The sequence below is a fragment of the Salvelinus fontinalis genome, chromosome 6 (genome assembly GCF_029448725.1).
Source record: "Salvelinus fontinalis isolate EN_2023a chromosome 6, ASM2944872v1, whole genome shotgun sequence".
Taxonomy (NCBI): domain Eukaryota; kingdom Metazoa; phylum Chordata; class Actinopteri; order Salmoniformes; family Salmonidae; genus Salvelinus; species Salvelinus fontinalis.
Window position 1 is genome coordinate 35,354,568 of NC_074670.1, and position 21,472 is coordinate 35,376,039.

Consider the following 21,472-nt stretch of genomic DNA (forward strand, 5'->3'; position numbering starts at 1 on the left):
GTAGGCTTATTGTTTTCCGTAGAGTAGTTACAGCGGGTTTAGGTGGTTTAACAGCAAATTATTGTAAAATTGTTTGCCGCTTTATTCGGTTCATCATTTTGAGAGAAGTCCAATAACATGAAAATATTTTTTTGAAATCCAAAATGTAGTTAAGTAAAGTATTCTATTTCCAGTGAGTACATTTGTTCTCTTGATCAGTGGTAGTGTTCCTCCTCGAGAGGCTTGGCAGTGCTATGGGAAGTCTGTACCAGTCAAATTGAACATGTTTCTGCCATCAATAAAAGATGAGCAATTACAGAATATTTTGTCTAATAAGTATTTGAATTTCTCGGCGCAGAAAAACATGTAGCTTACCCACTCATTACATCAGTTAGCAGGGGACGAGCACGGAGAACGAGAGGCAAGTGCTTTGATGCCAACAAACAAACAGACAAACGAGATGGGCCCACCACAGAGGAGCCGATCCCTACCCAGGGACACCCTCGCGCTCATCCTCCTCCTCCCTCTTTCTGTTTCTCTCACGTCCATCTTATCTCTCTCCCCCTATCTTTATTTCCCCCTCCCTCTTTCTAACATGCATCCCTCACACTCCCTCCTATCTTACTTGCTCAAATCCCGCTCTCTCATTGTGTCTTCTACTCTTTTCCCAACATTGTTAGTCAAAGCTCCCCGTAACCTCTGAATAGGAACGTGTGTGTTTTGATGGAATCAATGCTGATACCAAGGGTAGTCGTCGTAGCACTCTAGTGTCTCCCTTCTGTTGGGCCTTGCATTTAGAGTATGTGAGAGGGCAGTACATTGAGGGAAGTACTCAAACCTCCCTCACCCTTAAGATAGCCTTTTTGTTTTTTGACCTAAAAAAAATAACTTTTTAAAACAAAGCAGTATGTAGATTGGCGGCGAAACGCAGGGGAGCGAAATAACGAAAGAAAAGGGAGTGAGGAGGAGAGGAAAGAAGGAGAGGGGGTAGCTACTAGCTAGGCAGGCAGCAACAGGGCTGGTTGGGGGGCAGTTCCACAGGACGGGTATTAAAGCTGACAGAGGAACGGGACGATGGACAAATTCTCCTGCAGCAGCTGTGACTGCCGCCATTATCCTGACAGGTGTCAATTAAGAATTACTGCTGGGTGGAGTGGGCCAGGGCGACCCCTCCTCTCTCGCCCAGCTGTCGGCGTGTGAAAGAAATAACACTTTACCCGTGTCACTTTGGTTAGCCCCCCTAGCAGTAGACCCCGAAAACAAGGGGCGCCGTCGAGCGCGCCAATCGATAAAGTGCTGTATTAGTAATTATTGCGCCCTTCGGTCCGTGGAGGGCTTTGGCGCCCGAGGGGTGATGTTAGCCAGAGATTAGGACTTCCCATGATCCTCCTCTACACCAGGCCTCACCGAGGTAGTTGAAGAGGTGTGTGTTGAGGGATGTGTGTCGAGCCGGGTGGCCTCTATCGTGTGTAGAGTACCTGTGGGACCAAAATCAGACTGGCAAACCTTCCCTCTGACAGAGCGGCCAAACCTCCTCACCATCTATTTCATTGCCCCCCCCCCCCCCCCCTCTCCCGCTCTACTCCTCTCTCTATTTCAGGACAGGCTAATCTCACAGTCGCACACATTGTAAAGTGGCTAGCTCTGTTCAATGAGTGGGAAAATGAACACTTGTCATTGGCAGTCGTGAAGGCTTATTTCCTCCCTAAATGATGCTTTAACTCACATCTAACACACACACCCCACTGCTCGTCCCAATCCATTTCACTTTGGTTGGCCCGTGTGTGTATATACATTTTTAAAAAAGAAAGTAAAAGAAACAGATTTTCTCCCAACTGTTGGCAGGAGTTTATAGTGTGAGTGTACAGTAGTTGGATGTTTGAAAGACAGGGAGGCAGGAAGTCATTCTGAGACCCATACTGCTTCCACCTCATCATTACTGAGGGCGTTGCTTTGAGTTGTAGGAAATTATGTCATTGGCATGACTGGTAAAGTGCCCTCTTCACTGACTATGCTCAGCTCTTGTAGTAGGGGTTGCAGAGAAGTGTGTTGTTTGTCATTGGGATAGTTTAGCTGGAGGTGTGTGTGTGTGTGTGTGTGTGTGTGTGTGTGTGTGCGCACGTGCGTGTGTGCACGCCTGTGTGTGTGTGCATGTGTGTGAGAGTAGAACATAGACGAAAGTGGGAGTTGAACAGTATGACTGTAGGTGTGTGAATGTCATTTTGTATTGTACCACATCTACTACATTCTGAATGATTGTTTTTCCAACGGAAGTATATTTGATCACATCACAGTCTCACACACTTTTGTTGAGAGAGCGAGTATGTATCACATACATATGACATAGTATTATCAAACCAGTTAAACACCTAGTATGGGATATAGAATCTTAATATTCTAAAACCATTTATAAACAGCCTTCATGGACTAGACAATCTGTGACAGAAGAGAAGTAGTCGAGGAGGGCTGAGACAACTCTGGGAATATTCAGTTATGGAGATTTACATGCTCACGTGGGAGTTGTTTCTTTGGAAATTCCTCCCTAGAAATCATTCGCCATAAAAAAAATTACTGGGAAAGAGACGATACTATCAGTGTTATTTTTCCATTCGGTTGTATTTGCATATCTCGTTGTTTTAAATAAGGCTTCCCTCCAAGTGAAATGCTAGCTTTTTATAGCCTCTGTGCTTCACCTTTTCCTACTCAGGCCTTCCCCTTTCTCTCTCTCTCTCTCTCTTTCTCTCTCTTTCTGTCTCCTCTCTCCCTCCATTTCTCACACTGGCCCCAGACTGCTCCAAGCTATTATCAAACTTGCGTTTTATTCCATATTCCATCCCCATGCAAATCGGATGTGCTCTCTCTTATCACCCCCCCCCCCCCCCCCCCCCCCCCCCCCCCCCCAACGGTTGTGTGTAATCAAAGTAAACGGCAGAGCTAAAGCTAAAGGGAAGCGGCGCTTCGCGCCTAGATGGATGGAGGGATTAAATATTAACCGGATGCGGCTGACTTAAGGCAGTGTTTTACATAGCGGCTCCCGTTGCGGCGGTCCGCCGTGCATTGATCCCCTCGCCCGACGCCTTTTACGCATTTGGCAGCCGAGTCACATTTTTTTTTATCATCTTTTCCAGCGGCCAGCCTAGGCAGGGGGGTGCGAGGTACAACCCCCTGCTCTTAAAGGGGTTGGTGAGATGGATGATAGCAATTTGAAATGTTGTTTGTGTGTGTGATCATGGAGATTGTTTTATTATTACCACAGTATAACCACTGGGATGATTAATTGAGGCAAACACACAGCGTACGGAGGCTCAGGGAGCAGAGGTACCGGGAACCACAGAAATATAATTACTAGACGGGACGAAGCCCCTCAAACTAAGGCACTTTGACTCAAATCAGTCTATTTCAATCGCTAGGACTTTCAGCAACGCTGGGCCAATTATGTGTATTTAGGTGTTCTGTTTAGCCTCCCATGATCAACCATGGAGTCCGACACTGTGGACTGTGTCGTTTCGCGACCTGCCCCTGTACGGTCGCTTATATACGCACTCTGAACTGGGCGACTAGCATACACTGGCCTTTCTGTTTCATTTTTTTCTCTATTTCCTTTCCCCACCACTTCCTCCTCTGTAATTAAAAGTGAACCCCCCCCCCAAAAAAAAAAAACGAAACAAAAACAAAATGTTAACAATGGCCTCAGTGTGTCTGTAACCGCAACACACTGGGCGTATGAATGACGTTATGCTAGCTAAAGGCAACAGTGTTTGTGGGGTCGGTCAGTGTTGGTGCCTCGTGGGAAAAACGGCCGATATGCGGCGGGTCACACGAGCATGCTATGCTGTTAGCAGGGCTGCTACGGGTGTGTGGGGTCAGTCTCAGAGGCGTGTTGCTCAGGAATTGTGTTTATGTGTGCTTAGGCATTGTTTGTTTCTCTCTCTCCCTCTGTGTGTGTCTCGCTCTCTGTGTGTGTGCACGCGCCTGTGTGTGTGTGTGTGAAGGCCCTCGGGTATTTATAAATGCAGTGTCGGTCCTGTGGTGGAGCGTTGCAGTCCCCTAGTCACTGAAGGAGGAGGTCAAACATGGCAAGGGGCTCATCACTCAGCCCTAATGATGCCTTGTTTTCCCGCCCCTCTCCCTGCTATCACCCAGCCAGAGTGCACATCTGACGGGGTCAACCGTGGGTCACGACCCCCAAGGTGGCCGCCCAGGCCTTCTCACTCTTGTTTTTGTTTGCTCTCTCTCTCTCTCTCTCTCTCTGTCTCTCTGTGTCTCTCTCTCTGTCTGTGTGTGCACTTTAGATAGAGAATATCCCTCCCCCTCAGTCAAAGTAGCTGGTCCCCATAGCAACACATTGTTAACTCTTTTAATGTTGTAGTGGTTCAGTGGACCAATAATGTGTGGAATCCGTGTTGATGAATACCCTGTGTTGGTGCCTGTAATCTGGTCCTCTCCTATTCCTCATTCCTGACATTTCTGACAGACACTAACTGATCTCTTATCAGTCACGTCTCACTCTACCTCATCATTCAGGAAGGATGTCGAAGGATCCCTCTGCATTATCTGTCTTTTTTTTCAGTCAGCCACATGGTTGGATGATATGTACTGAACTACTGATCCTGAATCAGTCAATATTTTAAGTTTATTCCCACCCACTTTGTTTTTCTGTACTGGCTTTTGGTCACATGACGATTGCGAGGTGACACTCAAACATTTCCTCTGTCACAGCTGATTCAAACTATGGGGTTTGTTGGCTGTCAAATCTCCTGAGAACTGATCACAGGTCAGCCGATAGAGAAGGAGGTAGGTAGGGAAGGAGGGAGGGAGAGAGAGTTGCCTCACATACTGCTGTGTGGGCGGCGTACGCAGTTGAAGGGTCAGTGTGGTGCTGTGATAGGCTAATCTCACAGGAAGGGAGGGTCGGCCATGTCTCACAGAGCTCTTAATTGGCAGTGCTCGATTTCTCTACGAAATGTCATCTCATCCTTTCCCCCCCCCCCCAAAATATTTTGGAGTGTGATCGTCAAACAGATACACAGAGCTTTTAGTTGTTGCATGCGGTGTATATTCACTCTGTGGGATCGTGTTTATCCCAGCGTTGTTGTTTTCATGGATAGATGCAATACAGATGACCCAGTAGGGAGACAGTCATCCTGAATAACCGGAATGTGCTCAGGCCCCGCTATGTTCAGACTTTGTTTACTTCCTCACCGTCATAAATCTTCGATTCACCTCAGACGCTGCAGTGCCCTTCCTCGAGTTACTAGATTAGTACATCATTATAAGCTGTGTCATTGTGTGAGTGAGAACCAAACCAGGCCCCAACCTAGCTGTCTCTGAGCATGCCTGTGTCAGGGAAAGAGAGAAGGGAGAAGACTAGGGGGGTGGGGGGGAAGAGGGAAAGAAAAGGAGGAGGCTAAAGAACCTAAATCCTCATAAAAAAAAAAGAACATGCACTCGGCCCAGGACAAGAGAGAGGTGGAGAGAGGGAGAGAGAGAGAGAGAGAGGAGGGAAAAAAGTTGATTTCCTTTTTCAGCAGAGCCATACATCACAGGGCCTCCCAGCTGCAGTGTCACGGGCTGACAGAATGACATGTGTCATTTATCAAAGGGGCCAGGCCGGGGCCTTGGGAAACGTGCACCACAAAGCCTGAGAGAGTTCATTCCAACGCTCAACCCCCCCCCCCCATCCCCCTCTACGTCTCCACTCCGCCCCCGCCGTTCTCTCTCTTTCCTCACCCCTTCGCTCTCCTCGCTTCGCCTGGTGCCAAAAAAAAGGCCCTGTAATGTTTTCTGTCTTCCCAACACCAACGCTGCACTACACACACACACACACACACACACACACACACACACACACACACACACACACACACACACACACACACACACACACAGGGGCCCTGCCTGTACTCAGCTGTTGTGTGTGTGTGTGTCTCACTGTAACTCCTCAGGGGGTTGTTGCTGTTGTTGTTCAAGGTTTAAAGTACTGTTACTAGTGCTAAGCATAGTTTGGCCCTGCCTGCCCCCCTTCCTCCCACACCATTCTTCGCTGTAGTCACTAACACACTAGTAACTACTTATGTTACTACCGGGTTTTCTGTCTCTTGTTCTGGTCTACAACATCGTCTCCCAGTATCTCGTTTTGGTATGTGTTTGTTTACGTCCGTGTGTGTTTCTGTGCGTCCGCGTGTTTACGTCTGTGTGTGTGTGCTTGCGTGTGTCACTCGTTACCTGCTGTTGCCAGAGTTGTTTGAGTGATTATCTCCTACCCAGGCTGTCATCCCCCAGTGAGGTCCCTGGGGTTAGCAGCACTACCAAACACCCCCTTCTACCCCCACCGGCCACCCCAACAGGGTTAGAACACCATCACCAGGCGCCTCCAGAATCAATAAACACACTCACCTTGGTGTGGCAGGGAAGCAGGGACACGGAGCACCAGACAGGGCTTAGGTGTCTGCTCTCTCTTTCTCTCTCTCTCTCCTTCTCTCGCTTTCTCTCTCTCTCCTTCTCTCTCTCTCCTCTCTCTCTTTCTCTGTTATTTATGTATATCTCTCTCTTTGCGTCTGTATCTCTCTCTCTCTCCTTCTCTCTCTCTCTTTCTCTCTCCTCTCTCTCTCTCTCTGTTATTTATGTTTCTCTCTCTCTCTCTTTGCGTCTGTATCTCTCTCTCTCTCTCTCTCTCTGTTACTTATGTATCTCTCTCGCTTTGCATCTGTATCTCTCTCTCTCTCTTTCTTTCTCATTCCCTCTATTGTAGAGACAGATTGGGGTGTGTGGGAGGGCCCCTGTCAAAATGCTGCACTATATCACAGCGCTACTTTGGTTCTCTCTGATGCTTTGTTAGTGCAACTTAAGCTATAGCAGATAGTGTTTACAGTGGGGCTAGTACTGCATCTGGCCTTGTGGAGTCACAACCCTCTCTCGTGAGCGACGCTATAGAAGTGTATGGCGACAGGAAGCATATGCTAGGCCGGTTATGTGACAAACTCTTCGCGTAAACGGACGCAAATGCCTTTAAACCTGCGACTGTTCCTCGTCGTCCAAGTTCTCGCACTCGTTTGGTGTAATTTTCAGGGCTTTGCCGGTGGCATTGTCTAATCTGTGAAACCCTCCGAAAAGAATCCGAAAGCCCAGTTTATGATTCATTGAAGTGTTTGCTCTCACACCGTGGCAAAGCGTGATCACAACCTCAGTCGGGCGCACCTTTTGCGTAAATGTAACTTGTGTACCTTTTTAATTTTTGGGTAAGAAAGGGAAAGCGATTTTGACTGGGGCGGCAGCAGAAGCAGCGGCTGGGTGGTAGGTGCGTAGTGTTCTCTGGCGCTGGAAGAGGAAGGAGGAGAACAACTGAAAAGGCTGTGTGGACATCTCCGTTTAATAATTTAGTTCAGACCCAGAGCAGCATTAGGTGGCTAACAGACAGACAGAGAGAAACAATAAAAAGAGGGAGAGAGAGAGAGAGAGGGGGAGGGAGGCAGCTAGATAGAACAAGGAAGAAACTGGTGGGAGGGGAGAGAAGAAGAGTGAGAGATTCTTTGCTTTTGTCCGTCCGTTAATAGACGTGCTACATCGTTAAGGGGGAATATTCGCCGTGGTGTGGCTGAGTGACGACCCCTCCGACAGGTCAGAGATAGTTCACTCTTGTGAAGGGGGAGAAAAAAATCGAGACAGTTATATATCGGGATATTATTTTTGACAATATATCGTATCGTTTTGACAATATCGCAATATTATTTTTGCACTAGTTGGCTGTACAGTACCTGCACCAAAACACCGTTATTTTTTCCTTCATAGCTTGTTCTCCATCTTTTATCTCCACGACTGCTCAAAACGTTCTCATGGCTCTCTTTTGTACCTCTGCAGCAGACATATGTGAGCAATATGTTTGGAACATCCAATTGCAATATAATCTAATTATCGAATCGCAATACATATAGAATTGTGAGAGTCGCAATACATATCGTATTGGCACCTAAGTGTCGTGATAATATTGCATCGTGAAGTCCCTGGCAATTCCCGATCCTAGTTCACTCCACCACCCCCAATGCATCTTCAACCCCCCCCCCCCCCCCCCCCCTCCCTGTGTGTACACTGCACAACCACTGAGGTAGAAAGGAAGGAGTCAGTGTCTTGTCTTTGGTCTTCCTCATACTGTGGCCATATTGCCATCTAGAATGTTCCTGGCCTGCAACTCAAAGACTGAGAACAAGAGAGGAAAAAAGGAGAGAGAGAGAGAAGAGAGAAGGACACGGTTTTGACTAAGTGAGCTCTGCGTCTCTGCGGCGTGACTACGTTAACGGCTGCTTTGCTTCTCTCCCCCTCGCTCTCTTTTTTTATTTAGTCTCTCTCTCTTTGTCTCTCTCTCTCGCCCCGTGTCTCGGCGGTGGCGGCAGGAACAGCCCTTTTCATTTGTCTTCATAAGCCTAATTTATCTTCCCAGCCAGATGTGAGCTGACAGACATCACTCAGTGGCCCGCCTCCACTGGGCCCCGCCGTCCCCCCGCCTTAGTCCCCCGCCAGGAGGTCAGGAAAACAGTCACGTCTTCCCTCGGCTCCCCCTCCCCTCCACTCCCCTGGAGCCCCCCCCCCCCCCCCCACCCCCCCCCCACCATCAGCATTACAGAAGATGGATGTGTCTTTAAAGCAGAGATTGATTGTGGATATCAGAGTTATGGCGCCATTTATCACGGCCAATATTATTTAGACGAGAGGGATTGAGCGTGGAGGTGTAACTCGGAGCCCTCCTGGGTAGTAAGGGGGGGGGGACAATGTGCGAGGAAGTTGAATAGATTAGAGACAAGCACGTGTCTCAGTTGCTCTGCGCCTTGGTGAGCGAGTTTGTGTGTGTATGTTCTAGTGTGTTTATGTATGTGTGTTTATGAGGCTGTATTTCAGCCTGTGTGTACTTGCAATGCGTTCGTTTGTTTCCATCTAGCTGTGTGTGTGTGTGTGTGTGTGTGTGTATGTGTGTGTGTGTGTGTGTGTGTGTGTGTGTGTGTGTGTGTGTGTGTGTGTGTGTGTGTGTGTGTTTCCGGGCGGTTGTTGTCTCCTCCTTTAGATGTGTCTCCATTGATCCCCGGCGATGTGATCCTCCTTCGGAGTCTTTTCTCATCGGACGTTTGATTTATGGCTTCATTAGGATCCGTGTGCTGTCTCCCCCTTTTTTCCCTTTGTCTGTTTCCTCTCTCCCAGGTCACTCCTCTATGGAAGAGCCAAACCAAAAACCACTCTCTGTGGGGGAGACCGACAGAAAGAGACTCGTCAACTAAATCAAGCACCCCGACTCTTTTTTGTTGTTGTTGACGCCGTTAACTTTACTCCACTCCCAAATGTTTTTGGGACGTATTTTCTTGTTATACGTAGGTTGGTTTTCTCATGCTTTTCTGCCTTGTGCCCTGAAAGTACCTACCCCCGCCAGAGTTGCACCCCGGCATACCCCCCTCTAAGTCCCTCTCGGGTAAAAGCCTTCTTTGTGTGTGTGTGTGTCGTCTTTTATGGTTCTTGCCTTCTCTCTGGAGGAAGAGGAGGGATGCACTCCACCCGACATTCAAATGCATGCGGTCATGTGACCAACAGTGCAGGACAAACGCCACAGGGTATAAACCGTGGCACTGAAAAGGAAGTGTGCGTGTGCATGTGTGTGTGTGTGTGTTTGTTTGCTCTTGTGCACGTGAGTTTGTGTGTGTTAGTGTATCTGTGTTAACCTCCACTTTTTGTGTACAGAACATTGGAAACACCTGCTCTTTCCATGAAATAGTGAACCCAGGTGGAAGTTATGATTCCTGATTGATGTCACTTGTTACATCCACTTCAGTCAGTGTCGATGAAGGCGAGGAGCCAGTCAAAGAAGGATTTTTAAGCCTCGAGACATGGATTGTGTATGTGTGCCATTCGGAGGGTGAATGGGCAAAATAAAAGATTTAAGTGCCTTTGAACGGGGTACGGTAGTAGGTGCCAGGCGCACCGGTTTGAGTGTATCAAGAACTGCAACGCTGCTGGGTTTTTCACGCTCAACAGTTTCCCGTGTGTATTTAAATGGTCCACCACTCAAAGGACATCCAGCCAACTTGACACCACTGTGGGAAACATTGGAGTCAACATGGGCCAGCATCCCTGTGGAACGCTTCCGGCACCTTGTGGAGTCCGTGCCCCGATTAACTGAGGCTGTTCTGAGGGCAAAAAGGGGGTGCAACTCAATATTAGGAATGTGTCCCTAATGTTTTATACACTCAGTGTACAGCTTACATTTTCTATTAAACATTCCATTTTCACTCCTCTCCTATAGCCAGTCCATCTTCTTTCCTTCACTAAGAAGGCAATCTAAGTGTGTTCTTTCTCCTGTTTGAAATCCTCGCCATTATCAGAAGTCAAGTCATGCAGAAATGTAAAAATAGGCAAGGTAATCACACTTTTGTGCGGCTGCTTTTGTCGTCAGCGCGTGATGGAAATGGGTCCAAATATGAGACTAAAAGCTGCCGGTGACTGACGCTGTTAGCCAGATATGCCATAAACTTGACTATCTCCTATTGCGGATTAACTCCAATTATACCGGGAGGGAGAGGCAGCCTTGATTCCTGCCTCGCCTGTTCGTAGATGGGCATTTGAGGCACTCTTAAGTTGACAGTCATCTGTCTCTGCTTAGTTCACGGAGACAGGTCGTGTGACAGCAGATGCCCGCTTGAGAATTGTGTGTGTGTGTGTGTGTGTGTGTGTGTGTGTGTGTGTGTGTGTGTGTGTGTGTGTGTGTGTGTGTGTGAGTGAAAGAGAGAGTTATTAAATGACAGAAAGCATGTGTGTTTCAAAGTGATTGTGTGTGATTGACTGTTTCTAGATAACTGCCAAGGAGTGACCAGTTTGAACCTCTGTGTCTTTCTGCTGGTGATATTGTTAACTTGTGTAAATCTTATATGATGGGCAACAAGGAAATAACTACAGAATGATGTTATCAAGCTTTCCTGTGAGTCAGTTCAGGTGAAGTCGGTTGGCGATGGCCTGTGTCCGAAATGGCACCCTATTCCCTATAAAGTAGTGCACTATGTAGGGAATATTGTGCCATTTGGGACACGTACTCGGATAAGGTAGAACAGGAAGAGATCGAGCAGGTGCTGAATTTGCATTAGCAGGGTCCTGTTCATTAGGGCACTCAACAGACATTGTTTTGCAACAGTAAGTGAAAATGAGCCTTTCTTATTGGAAAAGTCAAGGTAGTCCCTCCCTGTTTCAGTCTGTTTGCTTCCAGTTGATGCCTTATAAACAAGACCCAGGTGCTGAATTTTAATATTACAATGCCGTTACAGTGGGATTCAAACGCTAGGATTTCTCTTTTATCTGTATCCTCCCCTTTCTTTAAAAAAAAAACGAACAACACCACCAAGTTGATCGATTTTAAATAGAGGTCCACCATATTTACCTAATGATTATAATCTCTGCTTTAAAGAGTTTCTCAGGTACTTTTGTATACTTTTTGGCCAGTAGTTCTGAAAGCCGAAAGTGTCCCCCAAAAATGGTCTACTATGTCACATACTGTATGTGCAGATATGTGCACCACGTCATTGCTCTCTCTCTCTCTCTCTCGCTCTGCTGTGTGTGCATCTTGCTAGCTGTCACTCAAAGGGCGAGGGGCTGAAGCTCATTGGCTGAAACTCAAATTGCTAGGGTGCTGGTCCACGTGGGGGAAAATGTAGGTGAAATCTTGTAGGTACATCTTCCCGTAAACAGTCACTTTCAAACTAGGGATTTTGTGGCTAATTGAGGTAAGACTAGATTATGCAAGTACTGCATGAACTAGAGGTCGACCGATTATGATTTTTCTACGCCGATACCGATTATTGGAGGTTTTATTGTATTTTTTTTTTTTATTATATATATATATATTTGTAATAATGACAATTACAACAATACTGAATTAACGCTTTTATTTTAGCTTAATATAATACATAAATAACATCTATTTAGTCTCAAATAAACAATGAAACATGTTCAATTTGGTTTAAATAATGCAAAAACAGTGTTGGAGAAGAAAGTAAAAGTGCAATATGTGCCATGTAAAAAAAGCTAACGTTTAAGTTCCTTGCTCAGAACATGAGAACATATGAAAGCTGGTGGTTCCTTTTAACATGAGTCTTCAATATTCCCAGTTAAAAAGTTTTAGGTTGTAGTTATTATAGGACTATTTGTCTCTATACCATTTTGTATTTCATATACCTTTGACTATTGGATGTACTTATAGGCACTATAGTATTGCCAGCCTAATCTCGGGAGTTGATAGGCTTGTAGTCATAAACAGCGCTGTGCTTCAAGCATTGGGAAGAGCTGCTGGCAAACGCAGGAAAGTGCTGTTTGAATGAATGCTTACGAGCCTGCTGCTGCCTACCACCGCTCAGACAGACTGCTCTATCAAATATCAAATCATAGACTGCATTTTAACATAATAATCACACAGAAATACGAGCCTTAGGTAATTAATATGGTCAAATCCGGAATGGTCAAATTTCGAAAACAAAACGTTTATTTTTTCAGTGAAATATAGAACCGTTCTGTATTTTATCGAACGGGTGGCAACCCTAAGTATAAATATGCTGTTACATTGCACAACCTTCAATGTTATGTCATAATTTTGTAAAATTCTGGCAAAATAATGATGGTCTTTGTTAGGAAGAAATGGTCTTCACACAGATCGCAACGAGCCAGGCGGCCCAAACTGCTGCATATACCCTGACTCCGAATGCGCTTTTGTTAAATCATCACCCGTTTGGCGAAGTAGACTGTGATTCACCGCATTGATTATATGCAACGCAGGACAAGCTAGTTACACTAGTAATATCATCAACCATGTGTAGTGCAATGTAATCGGCCATAATCGGCGTCCAAAAATGCCAATTACCGATTTGTTATGAAAACTTGAAATCGGCCCTACTTAAATCGGCCATGCCGATCGGTCAACCTCTAGTATGAACTACACATTGAGAAATCCAGCCCAAAGCAAGAAGCAAGAAATTTAAAAAAGATTTACTACTCGCCAAAGTTCTGGAGCATGTCTTTAAGTGTTTGTACTTTCAAGTTAATACACCCAAGTCAGAGAGGGACTTTCTTATCCGATATCCACTCCTCTGGAATGTTGGAGCTACAACATGCAAATAGAGCCTGTTTTGAACTCACTACTTCCAACGCAGAGCCGGAGTGATTTGCGACGGTGACATGTCCTTTTAATGTTATGCAGTAAAAGTTGGAGGGGATTTATCAGCGAGACCCCTGTTTCCCTCGCGCTGAACGCTCTCCTGGGGTCACATGATGGCAGGTAGTTACAGCCTCGCCGCAGTTATTTACCGTCACCACACTTTTGATTTATGGCCTGCACCCCACCCCCCTCCTACTCCTCTCTCTCTCTCTCTCTCTCTCGCTCTCTCTTTCTCTCCTACTCATCACACTCCTCTTCGTTTTTCTTTCCCTTTTGTCTTCACTCTCTTCTCTCCCCCCCCCCCCCCCGTAATAATTGCATTTTGGAACGTACACATGACATTAAATTGTTGGTTCAGTCCAACCTGCAGCGGTGGAGTAGAGGTTAGAGCGGGTTACTCAGTAACAACGTATTTTGCTCACTAGTGCTCAGTGTGACACAGTTACACAGTAGTTTTGTGGCTGGGACTGTGGGCTCTTATTGTGTTACCCCCCCCCCCCTGCACATATGTTTCCCCATGAATGACCGTAGGCCTACATGTCCAACCCTGTCACTATGTTGATGGATTACATCTCTCAAACAGAGACAGAAAGCGAGGGAGGGAGAGAAAAAGAGAGGGAGAGAAAAAGAAAGGGAGAGATTGAGCAATGGAGAGAGAGAGAGAGAGGAAGTAGACGGGTGGTGTAGATGTAGTGAAGGACATGGCAGCTTTAACGCCGGCCAAAAAGACTGTGCTGAACACCTGTTCCTGTCACCATCGCCCCTTCAACTTCCCCATTACCTGTCAATCTATCACACTCAGAACCAGATCAAATATCTGGAACGGGGAGGGGGGGGAGAGGAAGGGATGCAGTGGGAGAGAGGGAGGGAGAAGAGTGGAGAGGGAGGAGTGAAGTAGGAGGGAGAGAGAAGGGACAGTTTGTACGACTAGTAAAAAAGGCTGAACCTTTTTAGTGAGTAAACTGTGCTTTGTGTAGTTCTACGTGAAATATTTAGCTTTTTTTAAACTTGTTTTGGACTTTTGGTCACCATTTCTCCTCAATCCCGTTGTGTGTCTTTTTTTGTTTTCTCAATGTTCTGGGCTGCTCTGTCTGGCCTTTGATTGGCGCCTCTGTGTATTGAGGTGAATCTCTGACAGACAAGCGCCTCTGCAGGGAGGCGGGGAATGGGGTGTCGGATTACAGCGACAAGGCTGCTGCCTCTGTGTTCCTGCCTGTGCGCGTGTGTGTGTTCCTGTGTTTTGGTGTGTGTGTTTGAGTCAAGGGTGGAGGAGGGGGGGATCTGAGCTCATCAAGGTGCATTAGTGCATGCATGACCAGTTCCACCCCTCCTTTATTATCCTTTCTCTCTCTCTCTCTCTCTCTCTCTCTCTCTCTCTCTCTCTCTCTCTCTCTCTCTCTCTCTCTCTCTCTCTCTCTCTCTCTCTCTCTCGCTCTCTCTCTCTCTCGCGCGCTCTCTCTCGCTCTCTCTCTCTCTCGCTCTCCCCTTTAGTGCCTGAGCTCTTGTGATTTACGGTAATTATCCATCGTTGGGGTCATCTATCAGGCTCGCCGTTGCTAGGCAATGGAGACAGCTGCGGCTGGCTGGGCCGTTTTCTGGGCCGCACTGTTGTCTTGTCGAGGTGGAGGGGGAGGGGGGGGGGGGGCGTGCTCAGGTGAAGTTGGGCTTGCTGGATCGTCAGGCTGGGCCTGACACAGAGATTTAAAGTTACAGGTTCCTTTATAGCGAGAGAGAGAGAGGAAGGGGTATTGATGTTGAAAGGGGGGGGGCAGGTGGAATTCGAGGGAAGTGTTCGAGGGGGGGGGGCAGCTTAAAAAGCACAGGTGACGTGTGTGTGGTGGGGTGGGGTGTGTGTGTGTGTGGGGGGGGGGGGTACGTTTTATAAAAGGGATTTATTTGGGCAGATGGACATTTGGGGCCTTGCGAGAGAGCGGATGTTTTAGGGGCCGTGAAAATTAGGGCGGAGGGAGAGAGAAAGGATTTTATAACTGTCGGCAGGTGCGACTCGGAGCCTTATGGCCGTTCGGGCCTGTGAGTTGTGTTAGCCCTCAACCCCAATGTTATTTCAATGGCACTCACTATGCTAATAGGAAGGTACATAGACTGGGCTAACTGTGGCTGGACCGTTGAACTTTTCACAAAGTGGCAACTACATCATGCCAGTGTTGTTGTTAGTTTGACACATAGATGCAGTCCCTTTACCCAAAACAGCACATACATACACACACAACCCTGCCCTCACCACCCTTCCCTTTACCCAGAACTAATTACAAGCGGTTAGTGTTTGTCATCACGTTGTGGGGTGGGAGATTAAGAACACTTCTCTGTTCTATTTGTAATCAGTTGTTTGTTAATTAGCTAACCTGTTGTAAGTGGCCTTAAGGGCCGCTGTGTAATTAGCTAAGCTGCTGGAAGCGGCGAGTGTGTGTTGACATTGACCTGAAGCGTCCACTCGACCGTCCCAGCCACTGTCATGTCTGTCCCCCTGACGTCCGTTGTCATGGTCACCCTGGACAAGGAGGCGGCCCCCAATCAATTATTATACCCTCAGCCCATTGTGTTTGTTCAGGGAACACACACACATAATGCACACACTGGCGGGTAATACATATACACACACACACACACACACACACACACACACTAACACGCCACACCTCTGGTACCTGTACCCACTACCTCACCAGCCTACTACTTTCCAAGCATTCCTGGAGAAGTACCAAAAAAAATACAAAACACCCACACACACACACACACCCCCATTCTTTTGAACATTACATTTTCATATAAAACAGCATCCCACCTAAATGAGCAGCATCTGTGTTGGAGCGGTTTTTAACTCGTCACTTCAAAGGCACTTGTTTACTCTCCTGCCTCCTGACATTGTCTCTGGTAATTAAACGGACGCGTTGAAATTTATGGTTTAATTATACAGGGCTTGTTATGCAAAGGAGACGACGGGGATGAGCTGATATGCCCAATAAAAATAAATACATTCCATATTGTTTTATTGAACCTCTGTGTGTGTGTGTGTGTGTGCATCGCTTTAGTTCAGCTACTCAGGTCGGACTGTGTGCGTGTGTGTGTGTGTGTGTGTGTGTGTGTGTGTGTGTGTGTGTGTGTGTGTGTGTGTGTGTGTGTGTGTGTTTGCATGCACGTCTATGCGTGCATTAGCCCACATGTTTTGCCCCTCTCCTAACAAGCTAGTAGCATGCTCAGTGTGTGTGTGGGTGAGAATGAAAATGTTTTAAAAAAGCGAGATGAATTGCGATCGATCCCTGCTGGTTCTCTCTATTGATCCCGCAGCGCGTTCCAGCCCAGCTCTACTACACCAAGTGCAACGCAGCCTCTCAAAACATCCACTCGTCTTTACACCCCCCCCCCCCCCCCCCCCTCTTTACAATCAGACAGCAGAACCAACAAACATGTTGCTAAATAAATATCTGGGTGTGTGGGTTAGTGTACAAGAATGCATGGTGCAGAAATGATGTCTGTGTGTGTGTCTGTGTGTGGTGCTTCCGTTTTATTTATAGAGCCAGGTCTATTAATATCCGACTCAAAGATAATTTCAGAGAAACAAGCCAAGAGCACGCACGCACACGCACACACAACCTACCTCTTGTATCTACACACACATACCGTACATGTACACCTCACACCTCCCCTTCAATATGTCTAAACCTTCACACAGAACAGTGCTACCAGTCTGCCAGGCTGTAGTTTTCTTCTCCGTGTCCTCTAGATTTGTCATGTACGAGCTGTTACGGCCCAACACGGTTGCCCATCGTACTCTCACATTTTGAATCTGACGAATAATAATTGTGTTTCGCGCTGTAGTGAAGTCACTAAGATGTGGTACTACTGTGTGAATGCGGAAGGGAACAGGGAGAAATCCGGAAGAAATTCCGCTGACATGACTCCATCGCCTCACTCGTCACCCTTGGCTAACACTTAAGCTAACAAAAATATTAAAGGTTACGAGACGACATTACAGTAACTGTAACTATTCCTTGCGAGTTGTGTATAGATCAGCTGTCAACCCCCCCCGCCAACTTTGTGGACACACACAATTGATACCCATTCAAAATCCTATTTTCATTAACCCCTAACCGTAGCCCTAACCTTAACCTCAAAACCCTAACTCCTAAACCTAACCTTTAACCCCTAACACTAATTCTAACCCAACCCTAAATCCCTTACAAATTGCCTTTTTCCTTGTGGGGACTGGCAAAATGTCCCCAGTTGGTTTGTTTACTGTTCTTGTGAGGACTTGTGGTCGCCACAAGTATTGTTAAACATGTCCACACACACACACGCTCTGGCTCTGTCTACAGGAATAGTGTGTGTGGCCACCCCTCCACTCTGCCCCGGTCGGAGGTTTTCTCAAATGAGTGGAGATAAATCGGTACGGTGAGCTGGAATGGCGCAGCAGTTATTTAAGGCTCTGTAGGTGCTTGGGCCATATGTTGTGTTCTTCCACTCGGGAGGGGCTGACGTCGGTGGTTGGACCAGTGTGGAGGACGAGCGAGAGAGAGAGAGAGAGAGAGAAAAGCAGGGGAGGGAGGATAGGGTAGGAAAAGGAAAGGAGGTGGAAAGAGGTGGGGGTGGCAGTGGAGGGGAATTATTTGAGGACCTACATCACTCACATCTCCAGACTAGATATCAGGACTTAGGGAGACGATGCAAGGGAAACAAATCATGTATTACAGAAATGGATAATTGTCCTATATATTTAGATTTCTCTATATCTTACGAATACTTTTTACCTCTTCATTTAGGTCAAATGGTCCGTCCGGTGGTGCTAAACCCCAGACACTTACAGTAGATATCTGTTTTTTTCTTACACATCTATAGTGCATGTAGCCTACTCTATACGGTCCTGTAAACAACCAACTGTATCATGGAGAGTGGGGAGTGCAGGGTGCCAGGCCCAGATTCCGGTCTGCTGTTGTGTACCTCTGTGTCTACAAAAAGGTGCTATCTAGAACCTAAAAATGTTATTCGGCTGTCCCCAAAGGAGAACACTTTGAAGAACCTTTTTGGTCTCAGGAAGAACCCTTTTGATTCCATGTAGAACCCTATTGGGTTTCATATGGAACCTTTTCCCCGGAGGATTCTACATGTTACCCAGAATAGTTCTACCTGGAACCAAAAATAGTTATCCTATGGGGACAGCCGAAGAACCTATTTGGAACCCTTTTTTCTGAGAGTTTACCGTCAGGGGACGGAGGGGAGGGGAGGGCCTCGATGGGCAGACCGACATGCAGGCAGGCCACTGCTCTCTCACGTTAGCCGCTCCAGAGGAATCCACAACCCAGCATGCTCTCTGTCTGCTCTCCATCTCTCTGACACGGCGGGCCGGCCAGCAGACATTACCATAATTGGGTTTTCTACATGACGGGACAGAATAAATAATAATGTCATTTTATTTACAACCCCCCTCCCCTCTTGTCCCGGTCCGAGGAGCTATCACCCCCCACCCTTCCTCATCACCCCCTTCACATACACTCATCCCTCTCTCTCTCTCTGGCTGGCGCGAGCCGTCTCGTCGGGCTGCCACGGCGCGAAGGTCAAGCGATGGCTTTTTGATCAGGTCCTGTCCAAAGCCATCAGGGCTGAGAGGACTGTAATGGAGGAGCGGGGTGACAAACAGAATGTAGGGGAAGGAATAAGACTGCCAGTTTCCCATTAGAGCGTGGGCTAAATGGCCACTGGCCCCCACCTCCCTCCCAGCTCCCCATACCCCGACTAGCCCACTCCAACACCAGCCTAAATCACATGAGTGAAGGGGGCCAGGATTGGACATTAGTGGTGCAAATGACTGCGGTGATTGCACCCCTCTTCCCAAAATCACATCAGATAAATAGAGAGATGTGTGTAAGGAAATAGGAGGGGTGTTGGGGACGGGTAACCGACTGGTCTCATCCCCCGTTCTCTCTCTCCCTCTCGTTTCATCGCCTTTCTGCTTTTCTTATCTGTTTTGTTTGGGTTTGACCACGGCCAAATGGTGAGGCATCGCCAGCCTGACGGAGAGATGAATTCATTTAACAACTAGCAGATTTCGGAAAGACAACAAAAACACAAAATGGAAGGGCCAGACCAAGATGCAAAAGTTTGAGAAGAAATGATATGACGCTGAGCCTACTCTCTGCTAAATCGCTGATACTCATGTGATTACATTTCATTTGTTATCGTTCCCCAAATCAAATGAAACAGACGTGTGTGTGTGTGTGTGTGTGTGTGTGTGTGTGTGTGTTACACCTCCAGCCCTAACATTATGTTGAGACTGTACAGAATGAAAAGGAACACAGTCATCCCAGACCAATGAATCATAACACCGTCTAGACCCCTGTGTCTCTCTGTCTGTCTGTCTGTCTACTCTCCAACAAGACTATACACATCTGAAACCCCCTAACGTGAGACGAAGCTAGGCTTTACTTTGTTTGGTAAACGGTTAAAGCTTCCCTGTTACATGTCCACAGACGTGCAGTCGACATGTTACTGATAGTGTCCTTTGTTGCACATAATATAGATGGACTGTCTACTAACCACTTTTTTTTCTCAAAACAATGTAGATCGTCCGTGGTGTTGATAACGTTTAGTGTGTGTGGTGCCCGGAAATGGCGTGGCGTTTAGTGTGTGTGTTTTGCGGTGACATGGCGTGGCTTGATCCCGGCCGTTTGTGACAGCGCAGGACTCGGACACATCCTGGCCGCGCCACCACCTGTCCCTTTGACGGCGAGGCGTCCCGGAGCAGAAGTGACAGGCGCCTTTACGCCCGTGCAGATGGCCCCGCTCACAGCCATCACCCGCTCGGCAAGCTAAACCACCGGGGACAGCACGCCAAACCCCTCCCCTCGCTCCCGTCTCCCCTCATATGCGTGTCTAGTTCTAGGACACATTGAGGAGGCGGGATTCGGTCACCAGTCGGATTTTGAGTCGTTGTGTTCGATCGGGTTTCATGAATGGCTGAACAGATTCTGCTGTCCTATTTCTGTTTAGTTGTCTTTTTTGGGGGGGGGGCGTTGTCATCTGCTTGCAATTTAATCACAGCGTCAAAAGATATAGATTTTATGTTTCTCAATTCTCTACCTAGGCATAATTTTTAGATGTTTCATCATAAGATCCCCATATTTATGGTTTCTGAAGCCTTCCACTTTTCAACCTGTGATTTTTACAGATGTTTTAAGCCGTTCTTTTGTCTGCAGGCTTTGATTTCCCTCTCTTTGTTGTTTCCATGACAACACGAGGGGATAAGCATTGATTGACAGTTACCGTCAAAGGGTTTCCTTCACGTCCTGTCGTTCACCATTCCCTGCCCCTCCCCTCCCTGCCTCGGCCTGTATTTTGCCATTCACTCACAGATATTTTTCCTTCGTTCCATTCCCCCTTTCATTCCGTAGATTTGCGGGGCAGCCAAAACGCCGTTTTTGACACCGGTGTTGTGGACATAGTTATTCACATGGGTTCACTGGAACTGATCAGAGACTAGTGACGACTGAATAGCCATTTTACTGTATGATTTCATAGTCCTCTTTCTTTTCGAGCACAGGTTGGCCGTTGGTGAGGGGAAGGCTGGCATAATAACGGGGAAACGTCTTACAGTTAGAGTTTGTACAGTACATAGCTAATGCTAATCTGCTGTGTTAGGGATTTTCAGAGTTTTAGGAACTGTCTCAGCTTCTGTCTGTCAGTGGGATTGAAACACAGCCAGGTTCTCCTGTGCTGCGCTCGTTTCCCTCCAAATCCTGTCAGGAATCAAGAGAATGTGCAGAATACAGTATGTGGCTCGTTTTGGAGAGAAGGGCCTATCAGTCATAGACAGAAAATACAAACCTATAGACAACGGTAGAGCCTTTATGTTCGAAAGCTACCGTGTTAAAAACGTACATGTATGAGAACATGCGAATGGCACACACCAATGCAGGCACACACACAAACACACACACACACACACACACTTCCGTATGCAGCTGCTCGCCTTTTTTCCCTCCCGTCTCCTTTCAGGCAGCAGTAAATGGTGCCAGTGTACATATATCAGGTATTATGTCCACTTAGATTATGATATGACAGGTTAGCGTGCTGTTTGAAGCTGAGCGCACATCTGTTTCATCAGGAGAGACTGATGCTGGCATCTAGGACACACGTCTCACCATGGAGGAAGGAGATAAAGGGAGAACTGAGGGGGCCGTCTTTCCTGTCTCCACCTCTTTTTACTCTGTCCCCCCCCCCCCCCCCCCCCACCCCCACCCACCTCTCCCTGGCTTTATTGCTCAGCAGCTCTCTCCTACGCTCTACTTGCTCACAGACACGCTCACAATA

At 47.2% G+C, this 21,472-nt stretch overlaps 1 protein-coding gene across 2 annotated transcripts in view; it reads left to right on the top strand.

Moving 5' to 3' along the window:
* The window catches only part of LOC129857761 (teashirt homolog 1-like), a 34,956-nt gene that overhangs the window by 7,772 nt on the left and 5,712 nt on the right, over positions 1-21,472 (top strand). The window lies entirely within an intron of this gene.